A 23,304-nucleotide genomic window follows, 5' to 3' on the forward strand; every position below is an offset into this window, starting at 1 on the left:
ACAAGGAACTTTGCCAACCAGGCGAGGAAATAGAGAGCAACTATTGAGAAGGAAGCCAAATGGATCAATCTAATGGACAGTTGTAACATTGGCTAAAATCAAGACAATGAAATGCATAATTATTTATAATTGGCGAAAGATAGATTACCTTATCCAATTAGATATATTCACTGCATCACATATAATTCAAGAAACTATGATAACACACCATCCAACCCAATAGGACAACACACTATATATAAGGAAACCCAAAAGCAAAAGATATCCAATTTCCAGTCAATTTCAGCAAAAACTGAAATCTGTGGTAAAGTATTGAAAACAATATAATTAATTTGATAAAGACCCTTGGACAATAAGTACAAAGTGCAAACAGTCAAATAATTAGTCTTACCCAAAATAGATAGCAACAGACAAAACAAAGCAACAAATATATATTTGTTTGTTTAACTTTGCCAACACGGCAAAGGTGTGACTTTTTCTGAAGGTCCCTAAATCAATATGGCCGCTTCACGGCAATACGCAATGATGTCGTCATTCAACATTGCGTGATGTCGTCAGCGCGCAGTGTAAATAAATACAGCAGCAAATTTTGAATGCTCGATCCATATTGCAGATCGCAGCAGTCCTGCACATTGGACAATTGAATCCACAATGTTTCTTCCTTTAACTATCAAGGCAAGAAAAACAACGATCACCTTTTTTGTTCCCCAAATTTCTTTTCCATTTATCCGTTAACTAATGCATTCTTTCACTGTTAGAATCTGTGCATCCCCCATAGGTTTTTTTTAAAGATACCCTACTTTTAAACACCATTTGTTTTGCTTACAGAATCTACTTTCCGAATATCAAGCAACAAACCCAATTCAATACTTTATCCAAAGGAACTTACTAAATGGGTGAGTGTTTCATCATATATAAATATATTTTGACCCTTTGCTCCAAAATATAGTGAAATAGTACAAATATGGACATGCTATTAAAATGTTGTATCACTATTAAGACTAGACAAACTTCCTCTTTATTGTAGAAATATTCAAGTAATCCTCCTGATGATTCACTTTAGCCATTGTGGGGAAACATGTGTCGAGGCTGTTATAAAGTGTTTGCCACAAATTGAAAACCACCTCCAGGAGATAGATATAACTCCAATACAATTTCGAGAAAACATCAAATCGGTATCCATTTATTGTTCGAAACACCTAAGCTGTTTTTCCTGACAAAAACCAAGATAAAAGTCTTTTTCAAGCACACCTTTGTGAAAATATCAAATGATTGTATGAAATGAAGGCAACTTTTGACTATTGAATCAATCTATTATTTTTCAAGACATGTTTGAATTAAATAATTTTTGAACACTTCAATTTTATATGCGCTTCATTTACAATACTTGCAGTTGGCGCAATTTGGATGACCCGTAAATGTAATATTCTTGGGACAATTTCTAGGTAGCTGCCCGGTTTCTCTACACAAACAGACCAACGGAGGTGGTTTGCTTCCTTTTACTTCCTCCCTTTGGCTTTCTTGTTTAGGTTTTGGATCAGTTTTCCTGATCTCTACTCTACAAGCCGGTAGATTGGTTTCTGATCTCTTGGATCTTCCCATTGATGGGCTAGGTGGATGTGTTTAGCAGCATCTTTTGTGGTTTTGTGCAGTCTCAATGGCCATGACTAGGGTAGTGTGATCCAATTGAAGGATAGATCTTTGCAAAACAGGAGGTACGGAATTTGTAAATTGTTTTAAGGTAATCATCTCTTTCAGTTCTTCTAGAGTTTTATTATTAGTCCATGACCCGTTCACCCATCTCTAAAGGAGTTTCTCCCGGGTTTAGCCTGATTGCTTGTAATTTCTGCTGATAAAAATTACAGGTTTGACCCACTCTTTTCAACTAGCCTTCCTTGCTGGATTGGAAGTAAGCTCCCTGTGCAAGGTTGAGTAGTTGATAGGAAGTTTGTTGTTCCCCTTTCCACAAGGGCCCCAAATAGCATCTCTTAAGGTACCTTCCACACCCTAGTTGTTCAGCCAGGTGTTTGAAGTTTAGGAAAAGGATCCCCAGATCTTCACCTTCGAGATATGGTTGAAGGACGCCATGCAGTAGTAAAGGCCTTGCTTGCAATTCAGTTAGTCTAGTTACATTTTCCTGGAGTCTGTTTGCTGCCTGTATCTGATGGGCCGTCAACTGGTTGATGATATTGGTTATGTTGGCCATTTCTTCCGGGGGTGTGAGGATTCTCCGTTTGATGTCTGAATCAGAACAATAAACAATTCTCAACCCCTTCAGATAAGGGTTCGAAATCCTCACAGTCCTTTGATTCTGAGTCTGTCAAAGGAGTTGACTGGGATAGATGATTTTTTAACCTTGATGGTTTTGCCGCTGAAGGAGCCTGAATACCATGGAAAAAAAGGCTCGGATGGAGGAGGAGTTAGAGCACTGGGTCAGATGAAAGAAAAGATCAGCCAAACTTTTAGAATTATTCGGTCCCATGGTTGTATGTTATAATGAGAGAGTGGAAGGGCATCTAGCAAGACTTCAGGCTTAAAGAATAGATCCTGTTGACTAGATGGAATAAGTAACTGAGAGGACAATGCCTCTTTCAATGTGGATACACGGTCAGAATCTAGGAGATCAACAATTTTATTTTCCACTTACAGTGGTACAACAATTATATAGCCGGTCAAGTGGCACAGCAAGTAGAGCGCTCGCTTTGACATCCGTGCAGAGCTTGCTCACGCAGGTTCGAATCCCGGCAGGGCCAAACTCAGCCTTTCATCCTTCAGATAAATAAATTAGCACCACACACCATGGGTAATAATAAGCAGCGCTGAGATACCTGAGGGTTCGTAGCGCTATATAAGAAGGAAGGGTTCATAAGTGATAAGTCAGGATTTCATTGCCAGGGGTCTTCCTTCCCCATGTTTTGAGCACAGGACAAGGCGGATCTCCGGAGCACAGCACACACTCGGTTCTTCCCAGCACGAGCCGACAGTTGCATACCAGCTATCAGGTTCTTCGATAGTTAAGTCTTTTTCAACAAAGGTCTCTGCCTCTGAGGGCCTGGCGTATTAAACAACCAAACAAACAGTTCTGTTCTACATATACGTTGGGGGATGGCTTCACCCCTGGATCCCCCTCTTCCAGGCGCAGACACTTCATGAATCATATTCCACAAAACAGATAAACAGTTCCTTTCTCGCTGGACTTTGGGTGATGACTTTCCACCCCTGGATCTCCCTCTTTCGGGCTTGGACCCCTTTCAGATGTCAGCCTCCCTCCTTCAGGTTCCCTATGGCCTTTCTTGCATTCATGAATCTTAATGTCTTTTTAAACAATTCTTCAGGGTTTGCCCTTTTCTGTTGGTATCCCTCTGTCGGGTTTACGCTTGCCAACCTTTGCTAAACAGTTCACTGTGGACATCCCTCTGCCGGGTTCACTCCTGTCAACACACTGTATTTCGTGCCTTTGGACTTTGCCTCCTTTTATCGGCATTCCCTCATTCAGGTTCACTCCTGCCAATCTTGTCAATAGTATCTTTCGTATTTAGTTCTTATGATATGGGACCAATTTCCCTTAGCTTCAAAATTCAAACAGTTCACTGTTGACATCCCTCGGTTGGGTTCACTTTTGTCTACACACTGTTCATTTGGACTTCAAGCTTCAGCCCTTTTTGTTAGCATCCCTCTGCTGGGTTCACTGTTGCAAACTCTATCAATAGGGCCTTTCTCATTCACATGTCGGTCAAAGACTTTTGACTGTATAGAGGATTTTACAAGACCCCCATATGACCACTTTGACCCCCTTTTTGCCTTGTTCCCAAGGCCTTCTGGTTATGGCAGTTTCAACAATTGGATAATCCCGAGAGTTTCTTGATTGAGCACCCACGAGGTGCCGGACTCCTCTGTTGATGGTTTCCTGCCCTTCTAGCATCAATAGCTCTTTATGCTTTGACAGTTACAATAGCCTCTTGCTACTTTTTGTTCAACACAGTTCAGTTTCTTATTGACTCTCCCCTCGACTCACCGGCTGTAATGAACCGCTTAACTTTCTTTCTCTCTGAAGTCAAGGTTGGTACCACAGAGACAATCGACTCTCCCCGGCTTGGATATCTGCAGAAAATGGTCTCATACACTGTTGACATCTGTGGCAACACATGCACATGCTGGCTATTGTTCACAGTCTTATGATTGCTTATGTGGAGGGTTCACAGGCCTCGATCAGAAAAAAGGGCAAGGTCACTTCTCTCCTTGTCACCCTCTTGGTAGGCGCTGTCTTTCTCCTCCTCTTGAACTGCTGTGCTGAGTTAGCTCTCCCGTCATGCAGTCTGCCTTGCTTGTAGTGTGCTCTTGTGCTCCACCTTTTATCCCTGTGAGGAAGGGAAAGGGCCGTCAGGTGTGTGCGGTTCTGGTCAATTGCCTGACTTTGCCTGACTCTTGTATTGGGACATTTCAGGTAAACGACTCTGGTGTTAGTCCGCTGTCTTTCAAGTTGTGCGAAAGTATTCATGTAGGAAAAGGGTGGGGCAGAGTTTTTGAATGTCCTACCTGGTGGCATGGGGAAACTGTATTGAAAGAAGGGGGATACCGGGTCTCACCCATCGATGTCCAACTCCCACCACCCAAGGACCCCCCCATCCAGGTGATCCTCCATCAGTTGTCCACCCCTAGGAACTGGATCCAATAGCGATGGCCGTGTCCTGGCCACCTGGATGACAAATCCCCAGGCACTAAATACAGAGATACCTTCAGGTTTATCACATGTCCCACACCATTTTGACAGAGACTCAACTAGGACTGCCTTAATATTATTTGATGGTCGTAGCTTGCTCCCATCCTTAGATTTAGGTTTAGATAGGCATTCAACCAACCTATTGCAGTTAACTAAACACCCTTGAACTGTGATCACTTGTGTCTCTCTTCACTATTTGATACCATTCCTTCCTTACAAGAGCTATAGGGAAAATCATCTTCCCTCAACTTCCCTCAATAGGCCAACCCACAGGAAAGATCGATGTCTCCCATACTATCAGTAAATCCCGACCCAGAAGCAGAACCCTGGGTGGGGGCTAAAATTGGGAATATGATGTTCTCTTTTTGGTTGTCACTGGGGTAACCCAATCTTGTGTCAGAGAAGGAGAGAATCTGCTATCATGATAACGGATGCACAGGGATATGTGGGGCTATGACGAATATTCCATTTACAGAAACACTGCCCATCACAGTAGGAGATGATAACATGACTATACCCCTGTTGTTTTACCGGAAAACACACTAGTTAACATATTAGGCAGAGACCTAATGAGTAAGCGTAACATGACCATTTCTTTCATGGAAGAGGGGATAATATGTTTGACACCAAGCATACATTATGGAAATGCAAGAGAGTTCCTACAAGCATTTCACGACCTGAAAGGACTACGATGGGGTGCCTTAAAATTCAGAACTGTTCCATTATGGAGTAAAGGTGTGTGCTGCTAGCATGGCTACCACAATTAAGAGACAGATTGTTGTGATTACCAGCAGAATTCCTATTCAGAGTAGAAGTACCCACGGATGTAGCAGAAGGGGAAATAATAACAATAGACATAGATACAGCAGTGGTGCGAGAAGACAGAGTATTGTTACATGAAACAAATTTACATGAAACAAATGAGGAAGGTGTTAACTGGCACACTCAATGCAGCGGTTAAGTGGCATGACTGATGACGAGTTATTTTATGTATTATGAGGAAGGCATAGTATCAATAATAGACACAGACACACAGGATACAAGTTTTGAAAACCTTTATTTACACTTTTAATTGGGACAGTAGAATTCCTAACTGGCCCTAACTCTAAAATTAGAGTAATCTCGACCATTAAACAACAAGAAATGTGTCCCAGTCAGTCTGGTAAAAAAAAGAAAAGAGACCTATAGTAAGAAAACCTAACCTGTCCGTCCTTCTTATAATAACACATGTGTTGAGGGAATACAAATTGAAACTAGTGTCTCAAAAGCAAATGTCAGAATGGCTTCAGCACCAACTCCCTTCCCCTGGTCAAATGCCACGGGGTCTAGAGAGTCTCTCAAAAAACAAAGGATGGGGGATGGGACAGTTTTGTCAGTCCTGCGCACTGTGGCTTACTGGTACAATTGAACAGTTCCACCATAAGCGCTTGTCCTTCGACTCCTGTATAGGGACTGGTGGGTCCCGTGGAGAGCAGGGTTTGAGGGCTTACCAAGTCATTGGTAAAGAGGGTCACACGAGAAAAACGCTGAAGTGGGTGGACTGGAACGGATGTAAAGTCTGAGTCATACGCAGCAATTGTGGAGAATGGGAGGAATATCTGTAACTTCAATGTCTCAGATAGTACCAGAACTGCAGAATTTGAGGCTACGAGTAGGAACTTAGTACCATTTTCGACATCCCCAATTACTATGAATAAGCGTGGGATGGTGGAAAAAAAATCCTTGCTAGTGCTCTAGGACAAAGAGGGATATAGTGTTACACGTAAGATCTGGAAGGCCACTAGATAAAGGTGTATTACATCAACTAAGAGTAAGATATAAGTCACTATTAACTGAGAAAAAGAGAGCTCATGCAAACTCATCCTGGGAAGCACTATATAAGGCCAAGGATGAAAGGGATATGACACGGTTGGGGAAAATGGTTACCCTGTGAGAGCTGAATGGTGTTCATTCCCTGCATTGTTATGTGCAGGGAGTGGCCTGTAGCCACTTCTCTGACCTGTATGGTGCCCAAGAGAGGGTGGCTGGGTTGGTTGGTAAGTTGACTTGGCCATGACTTCTTCAGATGTGGTATGGTTATTTCGAATGAGGAGGTGGAAGAGGCTTTGGGTTTACAGAAACTAGGAAAAGTTGCAGAGCCTGACTTGATACAGTGTCTAGTCAAATGGTCGACAGACAAATGGTCGACACAATTTGGTCGACTGGACAAATTATCACATTTTTTTTTTAGTTATATATATTTTTTTAGGTTTTCGTTTAGTGAAAAAAGGGGTTTTTAGCAAAAAAAAGGGGTTGGGGGGACCCCCGCCCAAAATAAAAAAAAAAGTGAAAAAACAAAAAAAAAATTTGATCATTTGACCTGTCGACCTTTTGCTGTTGACCATTTGTCCTGTCGACCATTTAGATTCGACCATTTGACCTACAACCACTTGATACCATAGGGCTTCTACAGGGATGAACCGACCCTTTGGGTCCCAATTCTGAGCAGAGTTCTTAACACTGTTATCCGGCACAGGAAGTCCCTAGAACATGGAGGCAGGCAATAATAGTACCACTGTATAAAAAGTAGAAAAAGGCCGGCCTGAAAACTATTGCCCTATATCCTTATTGGATTGTGTTGGGGAGACTTTTGGTAAAGTACTGCAAGTTAACTAGCAAAGGTGGGTGAATGACACTTGGATCATAAGTGATGCTCAGATGGAGTTCTGGTCAGGGAGGAAAACAGTTAATCACTGTTTTCTGTTGTTTCTACTAATAGAAAAGTATACTAGACTACTCAAGGAAACTATATGTTATCTTCCTAGGCTTCAAAACAGCCTTTGATTCGGTGCCAAGAGACTCCCTGTGGCAGGTTTCGGAGGGAAGGAATGCTCCCATATGTTTAGTAGAAGCAGTTAAATTATTACATGAGAAGACCAAAGCATCAGTTTGGTTGGGGTTAGGTGGGGAACAAACTAAAATCTTTGATGTGAACAAGGGGGACTGCCAAGGTTGCATCCTGGCCCCACTCCTTTTCTCACTATATATCCAGGAAATAGTGGATGCATTAGAGCAGGGTGCCTTGGACGTGCCCAGAATTGTATCAAAGAGATGTCCCACCATATTTTGCCACGTCGCCAAAACAGGCTGAAATTGTCCCTTAGCATTTCTGGGGGGAAATGCAAGGAGCATGGCTTAGAATTAAATGTTGGTAAAAGTAAAGTTATCGATTTCAAACAACCATTTGCTAAGCCTTGTAAGGTGAAGCTAGAGGGTGAAGGCCTTGTATTGGAGCAAGTAAAGTATTTTAATTACCTGGGGATTAGGTTTAATGAAATGGGGGGCTGGTCTGATCAGCTCCTAAAAGCTAAGGTTAAATTGTGTATATATATATCAGGGGAATGTACTCCTTCTTCCTGAGTCATGGCAGTGGGGCAATTTCAATGGCTATTGAGATTTTTGATACAGAGGCCTTACCAGAAGCTCTCTATGGAGCTAAGTTTTGGGGCTATACAAATACAAAAGCGCTCCATCCAATTGAGAATGCTTTCTTAAAGAAATTGCTGCTACTTCCAAAAAATTGCCTGACTTCATTAATCCATTTGGAACTCCAAACGTGGTCTGTACCCGAGCAGATTGCCATAAAACCAGTATTCTTCTGGTTAAGACTTTGGTGGTCATTTCGAGTTGGGTGGTAGGGTCTTAATGGCACCGTTAAGGATGGCGGTGCCGTTAAGCCCCTACCGCCCTATTCCGAGGTCCCTTAGTGCGTCCCAGCAGGAACGGCTGGTCTGACCAGCCGTTCTTAGCAGGACCCGTTAAGGAACCTTGGAGCTAATAACGGGCCAGCAATTTGCGGGCCCGTTATTAGCGCCTTCCCCATTCCCATTGAGCCCTATGGGGGCTCAAATGGGAATGGGGAATGGTTTACTGAATGGTGACTTACAGGGTCCTCCAAGGTCGGAATGACCAGGTAGGTCCCCATTTAGTGAGCCGGACCCGGGTTTGGAGGCAGCCATGGTGCTAATAGCGCCATGGCTACCTCCAAACTCGTAATGACCCCCTTTGTCTTCTCTGAGTTTGGCTCTGTAGAGATGTGTTGAGGAACTTTTTGCAACTGGAAGGAGGGAAAAATTGTGGTTGGGTGTTCCATGTGATTTTTTTTATGTTGGTTGAATGCTAGATCTTTCTGGGGCAACCCCCAGGAGTGCCGTTTATCATCAAAAGTGGACCTTAAAGCAACCGCAAGGGGCAAAGCGATGGATAACCTAGAGACATTAAGATACTCATTGAAGAATGGCCCGGAATGCTTACCACATAATATGTTCAGGATATTTAAACCTTTTCTGGATGGAATTCACCCCCAATATGAAAGTTCCCTATATGTCTGTTTTAGACCTGGGATCTTGCATCCCGCATTGTATACCCACACATGTTCAGTGTTGAATTCTAGTGTATGTCTTCTCTGTGAATTAGCAGATGAAACTCTGAACCATTTTGTGTTGATTTGCCCAGCTTCACTTATGTTTAGATGCAGGCACTTAAGAAATCCCTTGGTCAACGCAAGGATATGAAACACTTGAGAAGCCATGCAGTTTTTAGCTTGTAAAGTGGAATCGAATGTTGTTTTTGCCTCTGCCAGATATGTGCATCGTGCATGGCTATTAAGAAGAAGGCTGATGGGTAATCTATGATTATGAACTCTGAAAGTACTGTGAGGTTGCAAGCTTTCTCTCCTCACAGATGATAAATTCATACTGAAGAAACAAATTGTGATCTGCCTAAGTATCAATTGTGTTTTAAAAACTGCTGTAAATCTGTTTTTTTTACTTACGTGTCAACAATTAGGGTTTTTAATTGTTTGCATAATGCTAATGGATTTTTATTAATATCAATTGAAAAAATATATCTTCTTTTTTTGTGTAAGGGATTATGCTAAAAGTCAAATCCGAATAAAGATTACAAAATGAAAATGAGTTCAATCTTAGGCTTTAAACTTCTGGTAGTTCAATCACTTCTTTAGGTTTTGCCTGCCTTGCCATCAATACTCAGTTGATATATTCTCATTTTCTTACAGTTCTGCATAGGCTTCCCTTTGCCGGGCTTGAGCCTGTCTTGTTTCACTTTATCACACAATTTCTCACAGTTCTGCATAGGCTTCCCTCTGCCAGCCGTAAGACTGTCTCTCCTTCGTGGGTTTCACCTTCCCCACGTTTTATCTCATAAATCTTTTCTCTGTCGAAGACTTTCTAGACTGCAAGGAATTTACATAGACCGCTGCATGACCACTTCAACCTCTCTTTCAACAATCCTTCCATTCACAATTTTCTCTTGTAGCACCAATGCTTCTTGGTACTTGTGGTCATTATTCTCTTTCACTTGCCTTCATGTTCTTATGTTTTACTTTTGCCCTCTTGACATATTCCACAGTTCACAAATGTTCCAAAGTTCTTATATTTTACTTTTGCCCTCTGGTATTTTCCACAGTTCATAAATGTCAGTTTCCTCTTATTCAACCTTCTTTTGTTATCAGCGTTTCCGCTGATCTCCGCTGGCAATAACTTTCAAAATCCCAATTATTTCACATAGACTTTCAAATGTGTGATTTCCTCTCGCAGGACCAATCTGCTACTTTCTATCCTTGTCTTTCAACAATTGTTCTCTCCATTCGCGTTTTTTGAGCACACGCGCAACCATCAACTTTCAAATTACGGTCAGTTTCGCTTTAACATCAACTAGACTTTTAGGTTCCCCCAATAACTCACTGGTTATCTTAATTGGATTTATTTCATCTCTTTCCTGCAGCTCAAAGCCATTACCAACGCCTCTACTGCTCCTCCCCAGCTCTGCCGTTCACCTGGGAGGGTCGCGGGCTGCTTTCTGGCAACTTGAAGGTTTCTTTCCTCCGCTCGATCAGCTTTGATTTTAGAACACTCACAGCCTCGCGAAAGCATGAAATCTTGCCTGGCTTTCTCTTGATCTTCTCAAATGTCAATCAGCCTGTTGGCCTTCCACCTTCCACAGCCTGGTTCAGATCAGTCTCAGAAGAGCTGTTTCAAATTGCCTGTGCCTGCCACCTTTTATCTTCACACTGAGTATTAATAAGAGGCAGGTGTGCATTGTTAGAGCTTTGTGCCTGACTCTACCTGGCCTCATTACAGGGACAGGGCAAATGCAAGTCAGGGGAGGTAATCCTTCTAACCTCATTCCTCATTATCCTTAGTGCAGTACCTCTGTCAAGGTAAAGTAGGGAGGAATTATGGGAGTTGTTGTTTCCCATGAAAAAAGCAATGATAGGAGTTAGATGGGTTATGGAAAAAGGGGATACCATGTCTCACTATTGGGTGCTACACCACTCCCTGAGTACACCCTACCCAGGGTCGCTTGTCCACCCCCAGGGTCAGGGTCAAAAAGCAATGGCCTTTCCCTGGCCACTTGAGTACGAGATCCCCGGAGACTAGGTTGTGAAACAACCATTGGTTTTTCACAAGATGATGACACAGATGATTAGATTTTGTTTGAAATTTCCATTCCATATCAATTGCAAATACAATACAGGCAAATGCCCCAGATAATATTGTTAGCTAGGAAAGTACCTAATTTTATGGAACAGGATTTGATTAAAGTATCAAGTGTACTGTGGACCAGTGATACTTAGAATGTGGATTTGTTGAAAGGAATTGGCGCAGTACGAATACAATTGAAGGAGGGAGCAATTCCACACCGACAATATCCCATGTCAAGGGAAGCAGAAAAAGGTATCTATGAAACAATTGCTGCATTGGTGCAAAAGGCCATCATTGTACCATCACAATCCCAATGTAACACAGTAACACAGTGGTGTACCCTGTGAGAAACGCAAAGGGAAGGTCTTGGAGATTCATACAGGATTTGCACCCCATAACCAACATTGTGGAAGCAGAGTTCACAGTTCTGTCCTACCCGGCTGCAATATTGTGTACTATGTCACCCATTTCACAGTAAAAGGCTTAAAGAACACATTATTTTCCATCCCATTACCCATAGATTCCCAATATCTTACCGTGTTCATGTGTCGCAGGATCACCTTGCAACACAAAAGACTTGCACAGGTGTATTGTGAGTCCCCTATTTCTTTTAACAGAGTTCTACAGCTGGACTTTGGAAACATACAGATACCCAGCACACTCATACAGTATGTCAACAAAATGCTGGTGTGTTGCACCACAGAGGAATAATGCAGGACAGATTCAGTATTGTTATTGACAGTATTAGCTGACAAAGCATATAAGGTTGACCAAAACAAAATGACAATATTTTCAGGAAGGAGTATTATACTTGGGCCTCATAATATCAAAAGAAGGGAGGAGGGTAACAATTAACAGAGCAGATGCAATTTTAAATATGCCCCGTCCAGAAACATAGAAGGAACTACAGGAATTATTGACGTGCCTGCATTTTTGAATACATCACATATGTTCAGCTTCTTTTAGAAGGGTTGAAAAGAAGCACCGAAAAAGCATAGCCGTTCATTGTGGCTAAACAGACAGATCAATGTTATTGAAGGACTGAAACATGCGATAAGCACACCACCTGTATTAGGGATAACAATCTACAAGGAAAAATTCTATTTTTTTTCACCTTCTAATGGGTACGTGATGACAGATGTCCTCACACAGTTCACATCAATTGGATCCAGTGAAAAGGGGGCTTTTTTCTGTGAGCAAGTACTCACTGTAGTAGCTTTTGCGATCGAGAAATCAACAGCACTAACAATGGGCTTTGCAGTAACATTGTTTGTCAATCACGCCCTATCTGACATCTTGGAAAAACCAAATCGACACTCACAACCAATGGAGCATCTGGATATTAGGTTATATTGTCAACCCCTCGATGAAAATTGTAAGATGTTGCAAGGTAAACCCTGCACGATTCATTGCCCAACCAGTGGAGGGAGGCGACTGGGTTAATGACTGATCAACACACACAGGCATATGTGATGATATACCCCCAGTTAGAGAAACAAAGCTAGAGGGGGAGAGGTGGTCTTTATTGACAGTTTCTCAACGATCGACCAGAGTACAGTCTTGCAACATTCGGGGCAGCAGTGATGAGGAGCAGGGTGTTGATATTGAAATTGTAGTAAGCATCAGATCACCAGCATACTTTCCTGTGCAGGCAGCTGAGTTAGTGATGATAATAGCATTGAAAGAGCACCAGGATCGGTTAGTGACGATATACTCTGACTCTGCCTACGTAACATCTACAATACACTCACGACTGTCACATTGGATAAGGAGAGGCTTCCAGCATTCAGACGGCACTCCAGTACAAAATGAGCCATTGCTAGGAAGATTATTCGATACACTGGCATACTCCAAGGCGGCCACCATGGTGAAATGCGCAGCATACACGACAGGTGCAGACTTGGTATTACATGGGCATGAGACCTCAGATGCAGAAGCAAAAAGAGCAGCCTATTTTCCACTGATAGCAGACATAGCAATATCTTGCACAAGTGTATACTAAACAGGGAGATAAAAGAAAGCTATAATGCATTGCCATTAACACAGATAGAGGAATTAAAGGGGTGTGCACCACAGACAGTGCAGGAACTATGGGTAAAAAGGGTATGTTCATTACCCCCCACTGATTTCGCGTGGCAATAGAATAGCACAGGAAAACCTGTGATGACATTCAAACTTCTTACAATAGCATTAGAACAACTACACTAACCAGCACACACCACAAGAGAATGTGTGGCAGCTGATATCTCGGAGAATTGCTTTGCACCATATTTGCATGAGCACATCATTAACTTTGTCATCACCTGTGCCACATGCCAGCAGTATACAGCTGGACAGACACTCAGAACAGTGAGAGGAGCAATACCTTCCCCACAGGCCCATTTTGGAATTTTTACATTGACTAAGTCGACATGCTCCTAACTAGTAACGGATACAAATACATGCTCTTGGTGGTGTGTCTTTTTTCATTATGGATAGAAGGAAGTCCATGTATCCATGCATATGTCAAGTGGACTGTTAAATTCCTTGTAGGTGAAGTATTTCCCCGAAGGGGAGTGTGTGAAGTTTTGCGGGTAGATAATGTGCCATACTTTGTGAACTAGCATTTTGACTGATGTGACATCTCTGCTTGGCATTAAACACAAAGTCTGTTCTGCTTATAAACCATTAGTCAATGGTGTTTGTTGAATGCCTCAACGGCCTCCTGAAGGAACATATTGCAAAATTGAGAGACACATTAAACAAGCCAGGTTTTGGGTCAGCAACTCACACCTGATGAAATTGTGATGGTAATATGCATGCACATACCCATTGCTCCTCCCACATGTGCCTGTTCAGATGCAGAGAGTTCTTCAACATTGCTAGGTGAAAAAACGCCTGATTATTTGAGCGCGATGACTAGATCTCTCAAATGTATCTCTTGATGGGTAAAACAGCGGCAGGGGAGCCAAGAAGTAAATGATTGCAAATGCGGACATACGCATTGCAATACCTAGCCCCTGTTATTCCCACGAGATTTGGTGCACCTGCAGAACGTTATCCGCAAATGGCGGAAACCACGATTTGAAGGCCAATTATCTGTATGGTATGCAACCCCTACTTCAGTAAAGGTATGCGGCAGAAAAGGAACAACCCCGCTGTCAGACAAAGGTGAACAGGAAGACAGCAAAGAGGAGAAGGAGACCAGACCCCAGAGGAAAGGAAGGACAAGAGCTGACCAGCAACAAGAGGCCTGAAACCCCATCAAGGAACATTGTATTCCCTCAGAGTAAGAGAGACTATGGCCCACATTAAGAGTTTGTTGATATCCCACCAGTATTACCAGTGGAATACTGGTAAACTGCCCTTACCTTGTCCGCAGCCTGATATCCTGGTATTACTGGGACATTATGGACAGTGAAGAGCCGGTAAGATCCCATTGCTATGGAGTCTCATAGGACTCCATGGGATGGGATCGCCTGAACCACTGGCATTACTGGTGCCAGTGATTCAGAAATTTCTTTGCCAATAGGGGCCTGATATACCAGCAGGTCAGGCCTGCCAGGAGATCCATGGCCCCCACCGTCGAAGTTGTGTTTTTCCACTCTGGAAAAAATGACAGTGCCGGAATTACCAGAATTATTTCTGGCATTTTTCCAGACTGGCAAAACCATAATGAGAGTCTATGTCCCTAATAACCTGACATGCGAGGAGTGAAGGAGAAGAAGATATATGGAAAAAGGGGATTCCATCAGCATCATGATTGGTGCCTTTCATTTGCATTTTACATTTTCTAGAATAGCAGTGACATTTGACACCGTTAATGTTGTACCTTATATAAGTTGCTGACACTGGATTCCATTTAAGTGAACATTGCGAAGGTTTCACGCACACGAGTAATACAATTTGGTTCCTCAACATGAGCAAAGGAAGATGTTGGATGAAAACATTTTTGTGTGCGCACTCCTTCCGTATACCTTGAGTGTAGACAGAGTGTTTGAGGCCGAAGAAATTCCAGTAAAGAGGTCACACTGCTTAACTCACATTGCACTGTGGAAAACAAGGGATTGGTTCCAGTGAAGGCCAGCTGTCATTAAATTGGTAACAAAAGCAGATTCCCCTTATGAAGATGAATCTTTTAAGCCAACAACTATGGACAATTACCCTGTTGAAGATGCTAATATTAAATGACTAGAAGAATGGAGCAAGTATGCCAAATTGTTTACAATAGTGGAGGATGAACAAGGGCCAACACACATAACAAAGAAACAAAACATATTTCAGAAACAATGGCACCATGTAGATAGGGAAAAATCAAGGATTTAAAAGCAACATGCACCTGCCTGTTATGAAAGTGGGCACAGCAATATTGTTGAACACTACTGGGCCTGTGACTCACGTGCATATATGAATGTCTTGCCAAATTGGTGTGCTATTTGCTTGATAGCAGTGTTACATGCAGAAGTACTTGTGGTGCATGAAAGTGATTTGGTGCAAATTCTAGATTACCCATTTGTAGGAAGTGAGCAAAAGAAGGGAAGGAAACGTACAACAATTGACAATTATGTGTCAAAGGAATTTGTTAATTCAATGGATTCCTTCGCGGCTGACCATAGGCTGTTCTCCAAGGCATCTATGTTCTTCTCGTGGCTTCTTGCACCAGGCTTACAAGAGGTAGTGAATGCAAAGTGGTTGCAAATAATGAGGAGGGAAGTACTGCAGGTCATTAATACCACTGAAAAAGGCATGAATGCAATTAAGTAAGAGCTGAAAGCAATCAGATCGATGACTCTCCAGAACTGGCATGCCCTCAACTTCCTCATTGCAGTAGAGGGAGGCATGTTTGCAAAAATGGTCTCAGGTTGCTGCATTTCTTACCTGCTCATGATTGGGAGAACAGGAGCTTGACAGGTGCAATAACGTCCTTGCAGAATTTACACACAAGAAGGTAAGGACTGGTTTACAGCTCTGTTCTCATGGGTGCTTACCTGGCTAGGTAACACATTTAAAATATTGTTGGCAATATTAGGATTAGTATTGACAGCCCTCTGCATTTTACAGACAGAAGGTTGTAGAGAAACACATGATGAAAGTGATACTGTGTAAAGAAAATATAGTACATATCCACATGAAAACTGGTGAGCCACACCAGATGAACCTCATTGAATGACCAATAGGGCCCCCACGTACTGTGTTTAAACCTCCTCTTGACCCTGAATATTAATCATTAGCTTATTATAGCAGACATTTAGACTCAGTGATGAGTGGACATTACCCTTGTGAGCAAGCACTGGCTGCTGCTGCATTCACAGTAGAGAGGTCAGCGAGTATTAGCATGGAGTGCAGTACCACACTTTATGTGGAGCAAGCCCTCTTTGCAATTCTCGAAAGATACAAGAGTACGCTGACCACACAGAGAGCTTCTGGATATGAGATAATCATCTTGAACCCAGCAATCGAGGTAGCGAGGTGCAGGACTGTCAATCCGGTGGCATTTTTAATTATGCCAGTAGTAGAGGGAGACTACGTATATGACTGTTCTACATACATGGAACAGTATGATGACCATCCCAAGGTGGGCTAGTTGCCACTTGAGGGGGAGAAGTGCTTTATATTGACAGTTCATCAACAATATACTAGACAACAGGGGAAAGGCATACAGGATCGACAGTGGTAAAACTAAAAGCAAATGGTACAGCATAAGTGATACCCCGCACGAGATTGCCTTCAGATTTTTTGGAGCAAGCAGCAGAATTAGTGGCTCTCATAATGGCATTAGAAGCACGCTGAGACCAGAAAATTACAGTGTATTCAGACGCGGCCTACGTGACATCTACAGTACACTCTGGGGTGTCACAATGGCAGAGGAGGGGCTTTAGATGTGCTGACGGAACACCAGTGTAGCATGCACCCCTACTGGGTAGTCTCATAGATGCACTTGAACTCCCAGCAGCAATTGCGGTCGTAAAGTGCCAATCCCACATGCGGGGGGAGGACACAGTCTCCCGGGGCAACAAAGTAGCAGACATGGAAGCATAGCATGCAGCATATTTTTCAGGAATAACAGACTTCGATACCCCATCAAGCACATGTATTTGTGTGCACCATATGATTATAAGGGAAGGCTATAATATGTTGCCAGCCATGAAGATAATGGAGTTTCAGGCAAAGTCTGCAACATAGGAGAAGGATTTATGGGTAAAAATGGGGTGTTCCATATCTCCCACAGATGATCTGTGGTGACAAGAAAGCACAGGCAAGGTATTACTCCCAATAGCGTTATTGCAAATTGAGCTTACACAACTGCATTATCCCACCCGCATGGGTAAAGAACTACCTGCTGTCGTAACATGGCAGAGCATATAACTGTGTTCATGGAGAATTGTGTCACCGGTAAAAAAATTCACTGCAGGACATACTTTACGTTTAGTGAGCGGAACCATAACTCGGCCAATTGAGCTTTTCCAACACCTCCACATTGCCTATGTCGATATGATACAGGTGTGCTAGGGCTTCTGCTACAAGATAGTGGTTGTGTGACCGTTCTCCCGATGGATCAAAGTGGTCCCTGTTCAGACCCTGATGCCCTCTGGGCTGCGCAATTCCTTATTAGAGAGGTGTTCCCACGATGGGGTGTGTGTGAGGTCCTGCAGTGAGACAATGGGCCCCATTTCATGAATGAGACTTTTGAACACATTACAACTCTGCTGGAGATAAAGCACAACTTCTCTTGTGCCTATCACCCACAAGCAAATGGATTTGTGTGAGCACCTCAATGGCCTGCTCAAAGAAAATAGAGCAAAAATAATAACCACTTTAAAAAAGGTGTGGCTTCACTGTTTGCCCTTAGCTCTGTTCGCACTGGCAATCAGCCTGGGTTCAACCATCTCTTAATGCCCCATGAGGTGGTAACATGACCGTGCATGCGACTAACCCTAGCTCCTCAGACTTGAGCATTGACAGGTGCAAATGGAACCTCTGATGTGTTTGGACATGAAATGTAGAAATATGTGGCTCCTTTGATGGCGAGTGCGTCTTTTATTTCTCGTCAACTGCAGGTGCAAGAGGAGGTCAAAGAACTGTGAGGAAGATATCATCCCAGACACAAGTGAAAAACTCCCCAAGCAACCACTACTTTATCCATGGGAAATGGTCCTACTCTGGAACTTTTGTGAGGCCATGGTTTAAGCCCAGGTTTGAGGGCCTCTATACTGTAGAGCAAGCAACAGAGCATGCAGTAAAACTGAACAGGGAGAAGGCACAGAACTACATTGGAGACTTTCAGTCCTGCCGAGTCGAGACCTCTTCCTGTCTAAGAGAAGACGATTTGATGCAAGGAGAAGACAAAAACAAAGAACAACAACCACGGATGACGTGATCTATAGTGAGAGAGCTAGGGAAAGACAATATGCACAACTAGAATAGGCACACTACCTCTTTTACTTACAATAGGTATTCATCAAGAAAGTAAGGACAATTCAAGCTATTTAGTGCTCAGTAGATGTAGCACATTCCAGGAGTGTTTCATATGCTTTGTAATACTGACAGAACATGAGGGGATGATGCCTCCACAATTGTTTTTTCATGGCTTTGTGTTATATGTTGCCCAAATTCACCCCCAATTGACCCATGGAAACACATCTGTCATTACTCTGCTTTGGGATATGAGAATACGTATAGTGTGGGTGTGATTGTTCTTTGCAGCACTCACCCAATACTATAGAGCTCAATTTAACACACACTAACATGACAATAACACATTTCTCAAGCTGTTCAGGTGAGTTGCACAAGCCCTTGTTTCAACACAAAGAAGCAACCAAGAATAACAACATTGGGGTTGTAATTCATAATATTGTGATAATGTTTTGTGTCTTCTGATGTCTATACCTTTTCATACTCCTCACTCTATGAAGATTGTTGTTCGCAAATGCACAAGCTTTGACCCTTACTAACGTAACCCCAATCCATGCTGTTACAGAAGCCATATCTGGGCAGAAAATAAGCAATGCTAAAAAAATAAAAAGAGTTTGGCACAGTGCAGGAATACATTTTAATCAGGTAAATTCCTATATAACTGATTCAGCCCATATATCAAATAACATGTGGTATAGCCACATGGACAAAGTGGGGAAACAAATGACAAAGGAGAGCTATTATGTCTGCTTTCCCATCCTTTATGCCAATAGTGCTTCCAGAACATTCGAAGCAACGGAAATTCCAGCAGCGAGAGCACAATGACTCATGCATTTATCGCTATGCCCACAAGAGGATGATTCCAAGGGAAGCGTGCCACACTAAGGTGGATGTCCAAGAAAACGTTCCTGTATAAAGATAATTACATAAAGACCCAGGACATTTTAGACGATTACTGGAACACAGATAAAAGTAAATCACAGAGGGGCTGCTTAAAGGGGAAGTACAAACAGTGACGCAGATCCCAAAATAGAACATATGGAAATTGGAGGAATGTCAGGATGTTGGGAAAGACTGCAGATGCTGGTGTTTGGACAATTATACACAACATACGGATGGAAAGAAGGAGTATTGGGCAGCAAAGCACATGCTCGCCTAATGGTTCCAGTGGAAGTAGTGCAGCAAGAAAATGAGAAGTGCCTCAAGGAATGGGAAGCAAGTGCAAATGGGTAGAAAACAAAGCAGGGCCCATGCCCATCATACCGGTCATGGGAGCAGCTTTATATTTGCAGAATGATGGCAAAGTAGTGGTTGGTAAAAATGAAGGATGTAAGCAAATTTTGAGAATACCAGGCATGAAGGTCGAAACAGCAGTACTCATGGATCACTATTGGGCCAGCGGTTCAAAGGCATTTCTGCAGCTGCCACCCAACTGGTGAGGAATATGTTCACTTGGACATCTGAACACTCCAGGATTAGTAGTGCGCCAGAAGGACATACGAGATGAATGGTTCCCTAAAATGTAAACCAACAAATGGATGACAAGATCTGTGGAATTGCCCAGAGTGAAAATGGGAAACTATGCCTCATCAGACTATGGACAAGCATTGGATGCAATACCACCAGAGCACAGGCTGTTCAGCAAAACTGACATGTTCTTTGCATCCATCGTCTCATCAGTGAGAAAAACACGAATGCCAAGTGGCTCCAGATTATGCGGTGGTAACTGATGCAGACAATAAACTGAACCGTGAAGGGGTTCAACGCCATCAAGGAAGAGGTGAGAGTAGATCGACTGATGGCCCTCCAGAATAGATATGTTTTGGACCTCATCACAGCCACGGAGGGAGGCGTTTGCATCAAGATTGAGTCTTCTTGCTGTACATTCATGCCTGCCAATGACGAAGGCAATGGGATGTTGAAAGAAGCCATCACCAGGCTCTCTGAACTTCACACGAAGATGGAGGCAGAAACGAAAAAGGTTGGAAAAGATTAATGTTGGCTGTTTTACATATTCCTATGGATACCAATATGGATGGTCAATGGATGGAGAGTAATGCCAGGGGCTTTGATATTAGTCCTGATGACAGTTTGTATCATTAGTATAATAATTATGCAGTGTAGAAAGACAACTAAGAAGATGTTAGGGATGAATGTGCTAGTAGATGTACAGACCGAAGAAGATGAAGAAACAAAGACATGCAAAACACAAACTGACGCGGTGTCCCTTGGTCCCAAAAGGAACATTGTTCAAGTATCCTTAGAATACCTGTGACTTTTGGGGAACATGGTTTTGGTGCAACCTTGATGGGGACTACAGATATGTGACATGGAGCGTAGACGACTATGCAAAATACTATGGACATCTTGGAGGTAGAACAAAGGTCTGGCTCCCGAAACTACAAATGAACCAAGAGAATGGTATAGGTAATATGGTCGACAGGTTGACCAGAGGTAGATTGTAGATGGGGCCAAATATAACCCTCATGTCCCCCACACAACCTTCAGCATGAAGGGAGAGAAACAACAGATGTGCCTCATTCTAGGCCATCATCATGAACTTCAATGTATCGCCGGTATGAGAAACACCATTGCCTCAGACCACTGTTCAGACCATGCCCAATAGATTACTTGGACGATATGGAAATGACACTGATTGAGCAAGTCGACTGACTGCAAGGCCAGAAATCAATGACATCATCCCTGACATCATGACGTAGCCGCATTATGCTTGAAGTACATACTCATCCATTCATGAATTTACAAAAACCTGCACTAGTTTATTGTATATAGGCACAAAACACATGCTTATGACCGATGTAGGTAGAGGACAGATGCACGTACATATAGTTGTGCTCATATCTTTTGCCAAAGCTGAAACCACAAGATACAAAGAGTTAATATATTTAGCTTGCACATGCTTGACTGCTATTAACATGGAGAAGCCATAGTGGATGATTTAGAAGCTATAGGTCTCTGAAATGGACGGCAAAGGAAAGACAGGTTTCGAGCACATGGAAGATCTGACATGATCGCCACAGCTAGAGGCAAGCAGAAACAAGGTACTCAGCCAAGGGCAAGTGGAGACGGAATAGTTCCAGTTACCAAGACAAGGAGCCACCTACAGAAAGTCAGCCTAAAATCCTCATAATTACAGACGAGAGAGCCTCATTTTGTGGTCTCAGCACACGTGACCTAGCTGAACAGGACAATGCCCATTCAAACAAGGTAGACAAAGAGAGCAGTTCCCATCAGATCTGGGGAGAAGAAGCCACAAGTGTTGCATCTGAGCAATCAACTGAATGCACTCTGACAGGGTTAGGTGATCAGAGAATGGCACCATTAGAGAACACTTCACACCTCCATGTTCATTCCCATTGCCTTGGAAAGATACACCCAGTTTGATAACTGTCCAGTGTCCCAGGGGTGGGAAGACACGCTCGGACCAATACAGATTCACCTTTCATATAGGGATAATTTGCTGCAAGGCCAATGGTCTCTATGCAACCCTACAACATTGTAGATTGATACTAGTAGAGCTGGTCTTAGGAGGGGCTAATAGACATGGCTATCCAATCATATAAATAACCTGCATATTCCCTATATGTTGCCTACCCAAACTGACCAATGTAATCGGCCGATAGGTTTTTTGGGTTGGAACCTGAACTTTTGATGCCACACGGGGATAAAACCAGGTGACACATGCTTAGAAGATGAGAGCTCCGGAGATTATTTATTTTTCTGGTATGATCTCTGTAATTTTTGTTTGCTAATAAAATACAGTAACTTTGTCCGATGGCTGAGTCTTCTGTTGTTGTGGTAGGGAGTTTTTGAGGGGCCCAAGTGTTCTCTAATGAAAATTGGGTTGACTCCTAGAGAGCCCCGGCAACCTTTACAATCCGCAAAGCAGCCACATGTGTTCCTGCCATGTTTGCTCCTTCAATCCCAGCCTAGACCCACAAAGGGACAGGAAGTGAGTTTAGCCTTATATAAAGAATAACAAAAATGTTTATGATATTCTAGGGTTGTGATTGGTTTAACAAAGCCCTGAGGAGGGCTCTTCTTGGCTGTAATAAGTATGATATTGACCAGAGATTTTCGACTCCTGATTGGATAATGGATATTTGCGTGAAACCCGGAAGTCTACCATAAGTTCTAACAATGATTCTTCAATGCAAACACCTGTCTTATTCCCAAATCTTACAGGAAATACTGGAGGGGTTGTTCAGGCGTTTTTTTTAATCAATTTTGTGTTGGCCTATAAATGACAGAAAACTTCCTATTACTCCTAACAATATGTTGTTATACTAGTTTTATAGTTTATACTATTGGTTAGTGTAGCCCATTTGAACATTCGTATGCCTGGTAAGGGCATTCTGTCTACTTCCTTTGCATAGCTTTTTAATACTCTCTAGGATTCTTACAAATCTATTTAAATAACACAATTGATGAACACATTCTCTTCAACTCTTGGGCACTTCCCTCTTAAAAACCCACCCTTGACCCATCCAGGCCAACAAACTATAGACCTATCACAACTGTACCCTTTCTCCTAAAAATCCTGGACAAGGTTACCTACGTACAAATACAGAAGCACTTGGAAGCACACCACCTATTAGGAGCCAGACAATCAGGCTTCCGTCCCCAACATGGGACTGAGTCGGCCCTCATTAACCTTAAGACACAAGTCGATGAACTTTTAATGAT

Source organism: Ambystoma mexicanum, chromosome 8 (assembly GCF_040938575.1).
Source record: "Ambystoma mexicanum isolate Mex_15411 chromosome 8, UKY_AmexF1_1, whole genome shotgun sequence".
Taxonomy (NCBI): domain Eukaryota; kingdom Metazoa; phylum Chordata; class Amphibia; order Caudata; family Ambystomatidae; genus Ambystoma; species Ambystoma mexicanum.